We start from the raw sequence: 14386 nt of genomic DNA, 5'->3' as shown, positions 1-14386 counted from the left end.
TGATTCAGCTGTCTTTGTACCTGTGGAGTATTTTTTTTTTTCTGTGTCCTGTATTGGTCACTGGAAATATTCTAGGTATGATTCGAGACCATCTATATTGTCTAACTTGGGATCTCTCTGTCTCTCACCAATCTCGTTAATTGTGTTTTCACTCTTATTTCCTTTCGGATCTGTCACTTATATCATGATCTCTGGAGAAAGAAGTGTTATAAATAAGGGATGTTAGAATTTCTAATTATTTTGTGCATAACATTCGAAATTAATTACTTCGGTTTAACTCAGTGCATCTAAATTTGATCTCATCAAAACATCCAATCTGCTTTGTCAGATTTTTAGTTTGTTGTTTGTTTTTAACTTCAAGCAGTCTGTCAACCCTCTTCTACGTTTTGTGCTTTGTGTGTTCCCTTCAGGACCATGAAACAGTGCATGGACCATCTCCCACTGGTCTTTGCAGGCATTTCTATGCTTATCTGTTACTGCTGCCTGGAACCCTTCCATTCCTTCTGCACTAATTTCCTACCTCCTCACCCTCTTCCACGGCCCATCTCTACCTGCAGCTAGGATGACTGAAATAAAGCAAAATCAAATTGTTCCTTCCCCCTTAAAACCTTCGGTGGCTTCCCCCTGCCTGTAAACTAGTCCACCTCTCACTTGCACCATGAACTTGCTTCCTGTTCAATTTCACCTTTTGAGAACGCTGAATGGCTTCCTTGATAAATGCTCTTTCTCAAAACTATACTTGAAGGCAACTGTTTTCAAAGTCGGTCCCTGGGCCAAGCAGCGCTGGCATCACCTAGGGACGTGTGAGGAATGCAAAAGTTTTGGAGTTCTATCCCAGACCTTCTGACTCAGAACCCCTGAGGACGGGGCCCAGCCATCTGTCCCAGATCAAGCCTTACGGGTGTTCCTGACAAGTGTCCGAGTGTGAGAACCACTCCCACAGGCTACTTCTCCTCTTCGAGACAATCCCCCTGCTCTACCAAAACCTCTTTGCAACCTGTCTCAGGCGTCAGGCTTCAGATGAAGTCACGTTCTCGGCAAAGCAAAACAGACCCTTCGATCAGGTTGAGCCCACCTGCCGCGTGCATCTGCGGAGCGACGCTCTTTCCTGACACGTGCTGTTACCTTGCTGGATGCCACGTGCGGTCTAATGTAAGCCTCCCGTGAGAAGGCGTGGGCTCTGTCCAGCAGGGAATCTCAGGAGCCTCTTTGCCGTGTACTTTCAATGTCTGCCACGTATCTAGAAGGTAGACCATTGGAAAATATCTTTGAATGAATGAAATGAGTGAAGATATGCTTTAAACAGTTTCGCTTGTTGAAATTAGTTCTCTCGACTCTTCTTTCCTCATTTTCTAGATATATTTCCTTAGAGAATTGATATCAGAGAAAAATCTGAACTACAGATATTATTTTCTCTACTTCAACTATTTTGTTCGTCAATCGTAAGCTTCTTGGTGGAAATACACACAGAAACGTAATTTTTAAAGTATACCGCTTTTGGAGAGTCAGTGGTTGGTGGGTGAGGATTGTCTGTGGATACGAGCTGACTACGTCCACATACATTCTAGGAGAATCAGCTGTTTCAGTGCAGACTCTAGCTTGGGTTTGTTCAGTGAATCAATGCTCGTTAAAAACACGCTCTGTGCAGAATGTTACTAAATATTTTCAATAGATTCCTTCAGCTGTGTTTACAGGTGAACTGGGGAAGGGCTGGTAGGGGTTGGAGCTTGAATTGCCAGATGTGGGCTGAAGTGTGGGAGGTTAATGGCTTGCACTCTTTCCTAGTCCTTCACTTCCTACCTTTGGGGACCTTGTCCTGCCCTTTAGGCTCTGGAAAATCATTTCATCTGCAAGCACTCTATTTTCATTTGTCTGGTTTTGGTTATGTTTTCTCTTCCTTATTAAGAACCTATTTTCTTCACTATATGAACAAATCTGCTAGTTGTTTATTTTTATTGTTGTAGTATATTTTGTAGTGATCTGTAATTTTCTTTTTTGGATTTTAACTCATGTAGCTGTATTTCCAAACTCCGTATTTGGTTACCTGCATTTACATTCATTTTATGCTCGTGTACATTTTCAGCCACTTTTGTGACTGCCTTAAATATTTATTTTAAAATTTTGTACATCAAACATTATTTAATATATCTTTGTGTTAACATTTCTTTGTTTAATTTGATTGAATGTTTCTCTCCTTAGCTATCTAATTTCAAATTTCTACACTCTTCTTTGCATTACATTATCTTAATTTTATAGTTTTATGTTTAAATTTCCTATTTTTATTTCTTATGCTTTAAAAAATATTTCCAGCTCTGTTTTATTTATCCTCCTCACATCTAACTTTTGTACTAAGACATATTTTAGTATTTTAATTTTGGTCTATCCATACATTATTTATTTATTTTGTAGATTTTAAAAATTTTTATTTAAATTTTATGGGTTATTTTTCACCGTCAACAAAATGAAAAGGCAGCCTACTGAAAAAAAATATTTGCAAATTGTTTATTTGATAAGAGGTTTATATCAAAAACATACTAAGAACTCCTAGATCTCAATAGCAAAATAACAAATAATCCAGTTTTTACAAAGGCAGAAGTTCTGACTAACCATGTTTTTAAGGAAGACACACAGATGACCAACAGGTACAGAAAAAGATGTTCAACATCACTCATCATGAGGGAAATACAAATCGAAACTGCAATGAGATAGCACCTCACACCTGTCAGAATGGCTATTATCAAAAAGGCAAGAAGTAGCAAGCGGCGGTGAGGATGTGGAGAACAGGAAACACCTGGGCACTGTTGGTGGGGATATACATTGGTGCGGTCAGATGGAAAACAATGTGGAGGTTCCTCAAAGCATTAAAAATAGAACTACCGTATGATCCAGCCATCCCACATCTGGATATTTATCTAAAGAAAACAGAAACACTAATTTGAAAAGGTATTTGCACTCCTTTGTTCACTGCAGCATCATTTACCATAGCCAAGACATGGAAACAACGTAAGTGTCCACCAGTAGATGACTGGATAGAGAAAATGTGGTGTATATTTTTCAGTGATTTATTCTTTGATGTTATCAGGAGGCATGATTGGAAGTTTCAGTGTGGGAAGAGGCCACACAATGAACAGTGTCATCTGGAATCTTTTCATCTGGGTTCTTTCTGCAGCTGATCACCTTCAGCTCTAGCAAAAGAAACTTGTCATCCGTAGCATGCCTCCATCGAGATATTCATGCACTAAACATGTTTTATGAAGCGAGTATGTGCAAGGGAAAATGCTGGGATTCAGATGGAGCAGTGGAAAATGAAAATTATTACAATAATCATGTAATGTACATTGAGATGTACACACAGGAAAAGTACCACGTGAGAATACGGGCACTCCAGACGTCGTCTGCAAGACCAGAAAGACATACTTGGAAAAGTGGGTAAGCAGAATGTTCTCGGCAGAGAATAGGAATTGCAGGTGCTTAAGATAAGAAAAGAGTTTATGGCGTTGGAGAAATAAAAGGAAGAGCAGTACAGGCTGGAGAGTAAGGCACGGAGGTTGGGAGTAAGAGTGATGTCTGGAGTGCAGAGAAAACGTAGATCCTAATTCTGCAGCTTTAGCCAGAGCCCAGCCACAAGGTGACTCGTAGATCATACACACATCTTGGATGGGTCACTCTGGTTCCTGAGCGGAGAATAGCTTTACAGAGAAACGAGAATGAAATTATTAGAAGGTATTGTGCTCGAGAGATGAGGGTGGCTGGCACCAGGAGGGTGGAAATGGCTGTAGCAAGAATAGGGTGGACATGGAAGCTATTTAGCGTGTAGAATCCGCAGGACTTGACTTTGTGAGTTTAGCTTCTGGATGAGATAATGGCATTGGAGAAGCCAGTTTGGGGCAAAAGATCAGATCGTCTGTCAGTTTAGAGTATGATTACTTTAAAATAATTGTGAGACATGTGTATAGGATTTTAATTAATTGCATATATATGAGCTGATACCAGAAGTTTGAAAGAGAGGTATATGTGAGTGTCAAGGGTACATTGTTAGTATTTGAAACTGTGAGAGTAAAAGACACTTTTGAGGGACAAGGATCACATAGTAGAGGTTCAAGTTTGTACAGAGGACAACAGACCAGTGAAGAAAACTGATGAACACCAGCCAGAAGTTCAATAGGAAATCCAAGAATGTGGGAGTCCCTTACACCAAAGGAAGTAAGTGAAAGAAGGAAGATGACCAAGTGTGTCGACAGCTGCTAAGGGACTCGGTGAAATTAGCAAGCGCAAGTCCATCAGTTTAAGCAACAAAGGCATTTTTGACTTTTGGCAGAGTCGTGTCCAGGCTAATATTTATGAATTGAGGAGTGAATGGGAAGGGAGGTGAGAAAAGGAGAGAAAAGAGACAGACTCTGGAGAGGAATGTGGAGTCCCAGGAGGGTTTTCCAACAGATGAGAATCTGGGTGGTATGCTCAAATTATTTCGGCACCACATTAAAATTATTGAAATGTTTCCTTGTGGCCTTTCTTTTTTTACATGAAAGTTGAATGTTTCAGTCTCCATATTTTCCTATCTTTATAACCACTGGCCTTTAGGAATGCCACTCCACAGTGGGGGAAGAGCACTTGGCGTTTCCATGCTGGAAGGATTTCCTAAATACTGTACTGGGGGCGCTAGAGTATTTATTGATGGACTGTCTATGTGGACAGACTTACTGAGCTCCCAGACACAGACCTGTCGGTGCTCAACACCTTCCCTATAACACGACTGCAGGGCCCCCCCACTGCACCCAGCAGGTGGCTCAAGATCATAATTCCTCTCCATTGACGTCAGTCATTGTATTTGACTTCGTTTATGTTACCCCCTCACCCAACCTTTGTGCCACATTTATTATACAACTCACACCTTACACACAGTAGCTCCCAGAAAACGAATCATTACTTTATGCATTTCCCTGACACTTACCTCCTGGGGTTCGTGCCCCACCCTCTCATGAGATAACCCGGAAAACCGTATGTCCCATGTTTCATACCGACCGCCTTCTGTTCTCGTCCACTTTGCTTTCCCAATCCTACTATCTTCCACCATCAAGTCAAAATGACATTAATAAATAAACCCCAGGGAATAAAAAGAACCCTCAAGAAGCAGTGTCAATCATGCACATTCTATTATGTACTCTTTATTAAAAATCAGTTTATGTTCAATTATATGCATTAATATTCTAATCTTCATATTATAATCAGTTAATTAGTAGTAATTAGTGTAGTTTAACTAGCCCAAAATAGCTGTCACAAGTCTTATATGCTCTTTATAATTCTACTTATGCTCAGTAACATCTATTTAAAAAAATTATTTTAGAAAAAATAGTTTAAAACATTTTAAAAATCACATTGTTTTCTTTCAAATTGACAATGTCTTGAACTCTGAAGAGCATGTCTAAATTAAATGGTGTCAACTGGGATTTGTAAGGACAGTGAATAATTCTCATAGGACTTACAGTAGACAGAATAACCACCCCCCACCCCCAGAGAGGTCTATAGTGCAATCCCTGGGACGGTGTATACGTCAACCTACGAGGCAAAAGGGACTTTGCAGATGTGATTAAGTGAAGGATCTTGTGATGGGAGATGGTACTGAATTACTCAGGAGAATCCAATGTAGTGACAACGGTTCTTATAGGAGGAAGGAAAGAGAGGGAAATGAGTGGTAACAAGGGACGTGGAGGGCAGAGTTAGAGATCTGAAGATGCTCCTTGCTGGCTTTGAAGACAGAGGAAGGTGCCTCGAGCCAAAAATACCTTTTCAGATACAGCCGAAGCAAGGCAGCAGAGTGTCCCCTAAAAGCTACCGAGGCTCACCGCCCTGGTGGCACCTTCATTTGGACCCAGGTAAGCCCATTTCTGACATCAGACCTCCACAACTGCAAGGTAATGAGTCTGTGTCGTGCTAAGCCAGAAAGTTTGGGGTGCTTTGTCACGGCCGCAACAGGGAGCTCACAGGGCGTCCTCCAACCACGCGGTGAGGTGGCCGAGGCGACGTTCCCCGCGCCGCGCCCGCGCCGGGGCTTTCAGCGAGGGGATGGGCGGCCGCGGCCCTGCGTTCACACAGCCAGAGCGCCGAGGCGGAGGAGGGGAGAGGTCAGCGCTGCTGAAGGTGAGGGGTGGCTCACGAGGGCCGGGAGGCCAGGGAAGCAGACCCGAGGGCTCTCTGCCCCCCGATCCCCGACGGCGGTGTGCGCAGGAGCTCCGCCCGGCCCCCCCCCCCCCGCAGCATCCCCGGTCCCGCGTCCCAGCCGCGGCCTCACCACCTGACACCGCTCGCGAGCGCTGCCTGCACCTGCTTAACAGAGCCCTCCCGCGGAGGAGCTGGAGGAGAAAAGAGGAAGACGTGTGATATTTGCCGCTGCGGACACTTCATACCTGGGAGTCTCCTGTTACTCTCTTCAGTGTTTTATAAAATCCAGAAAAAAAATTAGTCTTTTCTCTCGAGGCGGGGGAGGGGCACCTATTTATCAGTCCTGAGAAGACTCAGAAACCATTCTGAAAAGATTTCTGTGGATGTGGAACAGATTCAAGATGTTTCCCTTTCTGACATTTAGCTGACCGTAAAAATAAAAATAAAGAAATGTATATAAATATGTGTGTGTGTATATACATACATACATATATATATAAAACACTGCGAAAATATTAAATACTGAGAAAGTCTAAATTTGAATGCCTTCTAGCAAATCCACAAAATCTTTGTGCTTTATTCTCTTTGCCTGTGTTCAAAGTTTGACTTCATATACATATTTTTTTAAGTTGAAGTATAGTCAGTAACAATGTGTCAGTTTTCTGTGTACAGCATGTTTCAGACTGTATTTTTTGCAACAAGTTTGCCAAAGCAGTGTCCCATAAAAAGATGCATAGCTCATTGCATTTCCAGGTTAACTAGAGACACAAAATGATGACATTCCATTGTTACATCAGAATGCCCTCATTAAGTATGACAGAGCTCTTTACAGAAGTATAGGAGAATAAACGTGAAAAAATCTTATTTAGCTGGCTCGATTTAACACTTAAAAAATAAGTGAGTCATGCCATAAGGGCTGCGCATCAAACACACAAAGAGAAAAGAATTATTCCCAGTGACAATCAAGAACTAGTTGAGCTTGATGGTTTTTTAGCAGCTGTGTGCAAATCTTTATCTATCAATGGCCATGGGGAAACATTGTCAACATCTGGAGTTTTTATTAAACAAATACCAACAGCTACCATTTGATTGCTCTTTCCCAAAGCAAAGATTAAATAATAGTCCATCAGACACCTGCTGCATGAGATTCATCACTGCAGCTTGTCCTCCATCAAGCGCAAAGTAGCATCTTCCTCGCATCCTCCGGCACGCAAGACCCATCAGTGTGTGTGTGCGTGTATGTGTGTGTGATTAAAACTGGAAACAGAAAAAAAGAATACTGATTAAGGAGGAATGCACTGTCTTCCTTATTTAAGTGGTAATTTTAAAAAAATTGAAAATGAGATCACTGCATTATAACACGGTCATGTATTTTTCTGTGAATTTTAGATTCCATGTGCTCTTTTATTATAATATTACTGTGTTTTGGAAGGTTATCCACATCCAATAGGACTTGGAATGAATCATAATAAACTTCCAAAGACAGAAATGGTGGGGGACCCATTAAAACAAGAGCTATCAGAATTGGAGGAGAGAAAGCACTAATTTGCATAAGTGTTTTGACATAAGTGTAAGAGCTGTATGTCTGGACAGTCAAGCTGTTGCTCTGAGTATCAACTGGAACTTTGCCAGTGCCATGCAGCGGTCCTATGAGATACATACATGGCTTTGACCTGGCAACTGGCAACACCTTTCCCAAAGACAATTGTCCTCTCCTATGGGAAGAAGTCCAAGTACAACAATGTTAATAATGAGTATCATTTGAAATTGTTGATATCAGTGCCACTGAAAACATGGTCCTCCGACCAGCCACATCAGGATCACCTGGAAGCTGGTTAGAAACGTACCTCCCTGGACTCCGCAACCAAACTCCTGGATCAGTTTTTACAAACGTGACAAGTATCTGGATTTTAACACGTTTTCTAAATAATTAGTGTGCATGCTAAATTAGAACCACAGGTTAATGTGATTTGGGGGCATCACTAACTTGAATTTCTTTATAAAATACTGAGAACGTTTTGAGTTTTATACAACCCCCTAATGATTGGTCATATAGGGGTTGATGATCTAAATATGTCATTTTCAGAGATACCTCATTAAAAAAATTCCTTCATGTTTCATTTTATAAAAGTATTCAGATATATGGGACTAGGACTATCTAGAACTTTTTCTAGATTTAATTGTAAATGAAGAAATACATGTTTTTAATATGCTGTGGGAGTAATTCATTCAGTTCAGAAGGAAAAAAAATAGTTGGAGTAAAATAAAATCATCAGGGCTGAAGGAAAATGTTTTTGGTGGTACAGTGTTTGAAAGTGCTTTCTGGATTGTAAACCTAGACTTAAGAGTTGAAGTTGTATTTAGAGTACGAATTGAATCAATACTACTCTGACTACCATGATGCACACTTTTTGTTTTTAAGATGTTGTAAGTGATATTTAGACACTAGTAAGTGCATCTTTCAGGTGTGTCCTCACATAAGTTAGTGGACTAAGCCTGGCTTAAAGATGAGAGTTAATTACATTCACGGAATGAAAATGTGTTGCCAGGAAAGTTGCTGGCACAGCATCAGTGATGTGCCGTCTCTTGCTTTGCTTCCGTGGTTGCAATACATCAGCAAGTTCACATTCAAGGGGAGTGGAAAGGGAGAAAGCTCAGCGTGAGATCCTTTGGTCCCTTTAATCAGAAAAGCAAATCTTTCTTTAAAACCCCCCAGTGGGCCTTGGATTAAGGCTCATTGCCACATGAGGCCACCTTTAATGGGAGGGGCATGGGGGTGGGAATGACTTGACATCAGCCTGTCAACCACTTCTGAACAGCCAGACTAGGGCTGCCACAAACAACGTGGACAAGACCCAGATCATTTTTCAGATCAATAATTCTGTAATCAGTAGATATTTGCTTAGTGATTAATGTCAATCACCACCGTGCTCTTGAAACAAGCTGGTTCTTGAAACCCTATAAATGTATTTAAAGATGAACATGTTTACAGGCTCTTTGTCTCTGAGGATTCTAATAAGTGGTTGAATACATGTGATAGGAAAAAACCTAAGTAGCCATTTCTCATCTCTTATTTCCAGCAAGATTTACTGATACAAAACAGATGTTCATCGCCTGCGTCCACACTTACCCAGGGAGATGCGCTGCGTGGCTGTCCTCGGTGACCTCGCCTAGCGTCTCTCTGCATACCACCTCAAGGATGCTCACCCAGGACATGGTGCTTTGTCAGGCACAGCCCTATCAGCAGCAGGGAGATGAACTCAATGAACTTTCAAGGTCTCTTTTAAGGCTATCATCGGATTTGCTTGCCTGTGTAGTCCCAGCACTTGTTTATATCCACATGAGGTCAATGCTTCCTCCCTCCTATTAATTTTCCTGCCATCTGTGCTGCCAGATGTAGTGAGAACAAGGGTTCAGTCCACCCTGGGGAGGAAAAAGGCAGCTCCGCCCAACTGCTCTGCCCCAGCCTCAGAATTGATTCTTTCCTTTGTTCCAGAAGATCTGTGCTCTCATTTACCAGAAGTGAAGGTCTGAGTGTACAACCTAGTTGAAAAGAGTTCTCTGTTTAGTGCAAAGAAGGTTCAACCTAAATGGATAATGTTGCATATAACTTCTTCATTTTTGCTATTCATAAAATATTTTGAGACGTACCTGATGGCTAGAGATATGCTAGATCATGTTTTATATTATTGAGTGATCCACCAAAGATAATTGGGATAAGATTCACTCAGAGAAGGCGTCCAAAGGAACATGAAGTAAGGAAAGTCAGGGCCCAAGATCATTTTATAAAAGGGATAGAAAAGACTTAAGTCTCTGCTTCCATTCCTGGAGCAAACTTATAAATTATCCCCGAAATGTGAGAGGTACCAAAATAGGGAGTTTGTGCATTACGTCTTGTTCCTCAGTGTTTTTTTTTATTCGTTTTGTACCCTTGATATCACAGCACTGAGAATAATGGGAGGCATTGGGCAAGGAGACTGGGGGTGGAGAGGACTTCCAAGGTCATCCAGCCATCTCATTTCACGTTACAGACACAGCCGCCGAGGCGTGCAGAGGTCAGGCGGCTTTCCCCAGCCCTTCCCCGCACAGAGCTCCCTGTTGCACAGAAAATAGCTCATTCTTGTAACACGGAATTATATTTGACATGTTAATATTTTAGTTACCGTTCCCACATCCATCTAGAAATCCTATCTACCAAATTGAATTTTATATTTATTGAGTCAAAAAAACCCCTCCTTTTAAATTATATGAATACTAGTAGCTTTTAAGAATAAGTTTACACTAGGGTTGAACCATTCCTAGCGTTCTCATGATGTTCACAAAGGTGAGATGTGCAACTGAATTGAACAGGAAATGATCATAACAGAATGCTGCTACTACTACTGCTAATAAAAATAAAAATAAAATAATAATAATAATAATAACAATAATAATAAAGTATGAGTTCAGTCTGTCCGGGTTCTACCTTTCACTGACTTTGATAAATCACTCAACCTGCCAGGACTCCTGTTACCTTAGACTGAGATCATTAGTCAACAGGTGCGCCTGTTGAGTCTGCACACTTTGTCCTTTGGGATAAAATATTCGATGTTTTAGTTTTACTAAATTTCCAGTGTAGTTTAAAAAGTTATCCAAAGGCTATTCTAGAACCCTACTGAAGAAAAAGAAATAAAGCAACATAAATCAACTATACACCAATTTAAAAAAAAAATACTAAAGAGAAATGGGTCAGCAGAGGCAAGTTCAACATGAGTGCCAGATTTCCGACCAAAATCCTGAAATCCCAGGAGGGCCAAGGGCAAAGATCAATATCGATATTTGGGAAGCCAAGCCAGCTAAAAGGAAATTACAGATTTATCACTTCAGACGTGAGTTCTGGCCACCATCTCCCATTTGGCTGGAAGGCATCAGTTTCAATGCACAGCTTATCAGTGCTTAACTGCTCCTGTGGTTTAGCAACTCCTGGCAGTTTTAGACAGATTAATTCAACAATTAATTTCCAACTCATTGGGGAAATTGGAAACCGAGGTGTATAAGTATTTGCAGGATTTGATTAGCCATACCATTCCAACTTTAAAAGTTCTCAAATTATATTAAAAAGTAGAGTTAGTCAAATTTTTTAGGGGTAGCATGAGTACACTCTGCTTTTAAGTCCCTTGTACTCACCCTGTTACTCCATAAAACAAAACAAAGGTCCCATCAGCATCCACGGAAGTTCTGTCACGTATCGAGCTCTTATGATGTGCATTTTAAGTTGTGTATGTTACCGAGCCTTTAGGATCAGATGAGCGATGCAAACTGCATAGTAGTGTTTGATAGGAATCCTCAGGGAAAGTACTTCTCTTAGGATGGAAAAAGAAACCACAAAATAGTAAAGAGCACACTGAGTTCATTAGAAGAGAAGTTCCCAGGAGGCTGTAGTTAATTCCTGAGGATTAGAAAGACATTTCACAGCCTGTGAGGCGATCTCTTCAGTGTTGGGAGCCTGTGCGTGCAGAGAGCTGGCAACCTCACTCAGCTTCAGGAATGGCTCAGCCCTGCTCTGCTGAAGACACAGCGGGGAGTGTGAATGGGTGTCATGATGTGAACCAAACTGCCCCTCGGGCTACTCTTGTCCTGGTTAGTTGTTGCTACACCTTGGAAGGAGATCCAACACGGATTGCCTCTGCTCGCCTTTGGAGGTCTTCTACCTCCTCCTCTGAGCCTCTCCTTCTGCCCTTGAGTTGCTTTGTCATTCTCTTCTCAAGGGGCTGCTAAACCCAGGAACAAATAATGGAGTTCCCTGTTGCAAGAAAACACAAAATATTATTCAGCTTTAAAAAAGAAGAGGATCCTGTCACATGTTACAACAGGGATGAACCTTGAGGACATCCTGCTAAGTGAAATGAGCCAGTCACAAGCAGACCAACACTCTGAGATTTTACTTACATGAGGTATCTAAAGGAGTCAACTTCACACAGCAGGAAGTAGAAAGATGCTTCCTGGGGTTGGTGGGGAGGGGCAAGAAGGAGCGTTGTTGTTGAATGAGCAGAGTTTCAGATTTGTAAAATGTCAAAGTCCCAGAGGGCTGTTTAACTCCTGAACTGTAAACTTAAAATTAGTTAAGATGGTAAATTTTATGTTGTCCATTTTTGCCACAAAAAACCCAAAGCTTAAAGGCAATAATTAATAGCTTCAAAGTAATCACAGAAAATATAACTGTTAGCTGGTGATTTTAAACTCAGCTAGAGAAATCAAAAGAGAGGAGAAATGAAAACATTTGAATAGTAATTGAGTCCAAAAATCTTTATCAAAAGGGGTGTTACAAGATGTAACTACTTAAACAGAGAAAAGTAGCCCAGATATTAAAACTGAATTGAAATAATGATAACACTGTGCAAGAGTCAACTTGAGGAAAGTGTATTTTAGCAAGAAATCAGTAAACACTCATGCCACTAGAGATAGAGTAGAAATAAATTCAGACCAAAAAGCTGGGGTGTTTTGGTGTCTAACAAAAGATGTCAACCTTTCCCAGACTGATTATATAAGTGAACAGATGTAAAGAACTAACTACATTTGGGGGGATTAAATATAATTGCAAATACAGCAGATGTTTGAGTAAATCGTTAGATAAATACGTAGGCAGTTTTAAACTATTTATTTGAAACTCTGAATGAAATAATTTTTAAGAAACTATAATTCACCAAACTAATACAAGATTATAATAAAACTATCAAGTTGCTCATCAATATTTTCTTTGACTTGGTTATTATCTCTTTAAACATGTACTTTTCTGACAATACCAAGCATAGGTAGGGATGTCATGGGATAGAAATTTCCAAGACACTTAAGCTCCCATCAGCATCGTAAGACATAAAGCCCTGGACCACGATGGACAGATGGACAGCTGCGATGTAGAATGCGCCCAGGGACACGGACACACACACTCATGTGGGTATGTATTTTTAAATATCTAATGGCAAGAGCAAGATGAACAATGATGTGCAGTATGCAATAGTGTTATGTAAAATGTGAACATTTTTTGTTTTATAGTAAACTATTCAACAATTTAAGATGAACACCAAATTGAAAATAGTGATTCTTTTTGGAGAGCAATGAACAGAAATGAGATTAGGGGAGAGAGACTAAAAGGAGGCTTCAACTACACCTACATTTTTTGTTTCATTAAAATATGCTCACACAAATATGGCTAAGTTGTAATATTGGGTGAAGAGGTGAGTATACATGAATTCATGTACACTTTTTAATCTCTTTTCCTAGGTTTTGAAATACTGACTCTCAACATGTTCACATAACCAAATAAAACATTTAAGAAAACAGAGCAGGTCCTGAATAAACAAGCCAGGAGGCATTTTAAATATTTTTGCAATTCTGAATAAACCAAGTCCCTTTATGCAACTAAGACGGGTATGAGTGCATTTATTCCACGATTGATTTCACTGAACTTGGAGATATTTCAAGTTGGAAACTGTTTCAGAACAGGTTTTCGTTGTTCGCTTTTACCAGAACATGCACATCTTGGAGCAGAACTTCCTGAATTGACATTATTCCACGTGGCGCTAAATCCCAGTTAAGAGACCTGGTTATCAAAGTGCTATCAAGACTTCCAGTGCGCCTGCGACCGCACCTGCACGCGAGGCTCCCAGAGCGTCACATTTTTATTTCAGCAGGCTGCCTTCCCTCGGATTTCCTACGAATCCAAACAACACTTCTGCCTGGCTTCCCATCTGGTTCTTGGTGGTAAGTGATGGTGTAAAGTAGCGCTCAGAGATTTGGAAAGGAGACTTCGTACACGTGGCCCCTCAATGCAAACAAACAGAACCTGGATGTGACCCCAGGGTCGTTATGCCCTCAATATTAAAATAACGATGTATTACATGTGACAAAACAATCCAGAGTAATAATTTTAATTCATTTCAAATGAATGAGCCTTCACTAAGAGTGACGCTTTTCTAGGTCCTGTGGGAAATCTGAAGATGTTTAAACATTATATATAGGCTTCAAGAACTTGATGTTTTAAAAGAGACACGGGACACAGATGATAAATAACTGTATGAAATGGATAATTCTTGGGGCATGAGGTTTCACACAAATTCGTGTGCAGAAGAAAATTTGGAAGGCGTTCTGGGAGTGATAGATTTCAATCTGGGCATTGATGGATGAATAAAAAGTTCACTTGGGCATATTTAAAATAACTTGCTTTATTATCAAAGTTATATTTATTTAT

This window comes from Vicugna pacos, chromosome 14 (genome assembly GCF_048564905.1).
Source record: "Vicugna pacos chromosome 14, VicPac4, whole genome shotgun sequence".
Lineage (NCBI taxonomy): Eukaryota > Metazoa > Chordata > Mammalia > Artiodactyla > Camelidae > Vicugna > Vicugna pacos.
The sequence above is the reverse complement of the archived record's forward strand: the minus strand, read 5'-3'. Positions refer to the sequence as shown.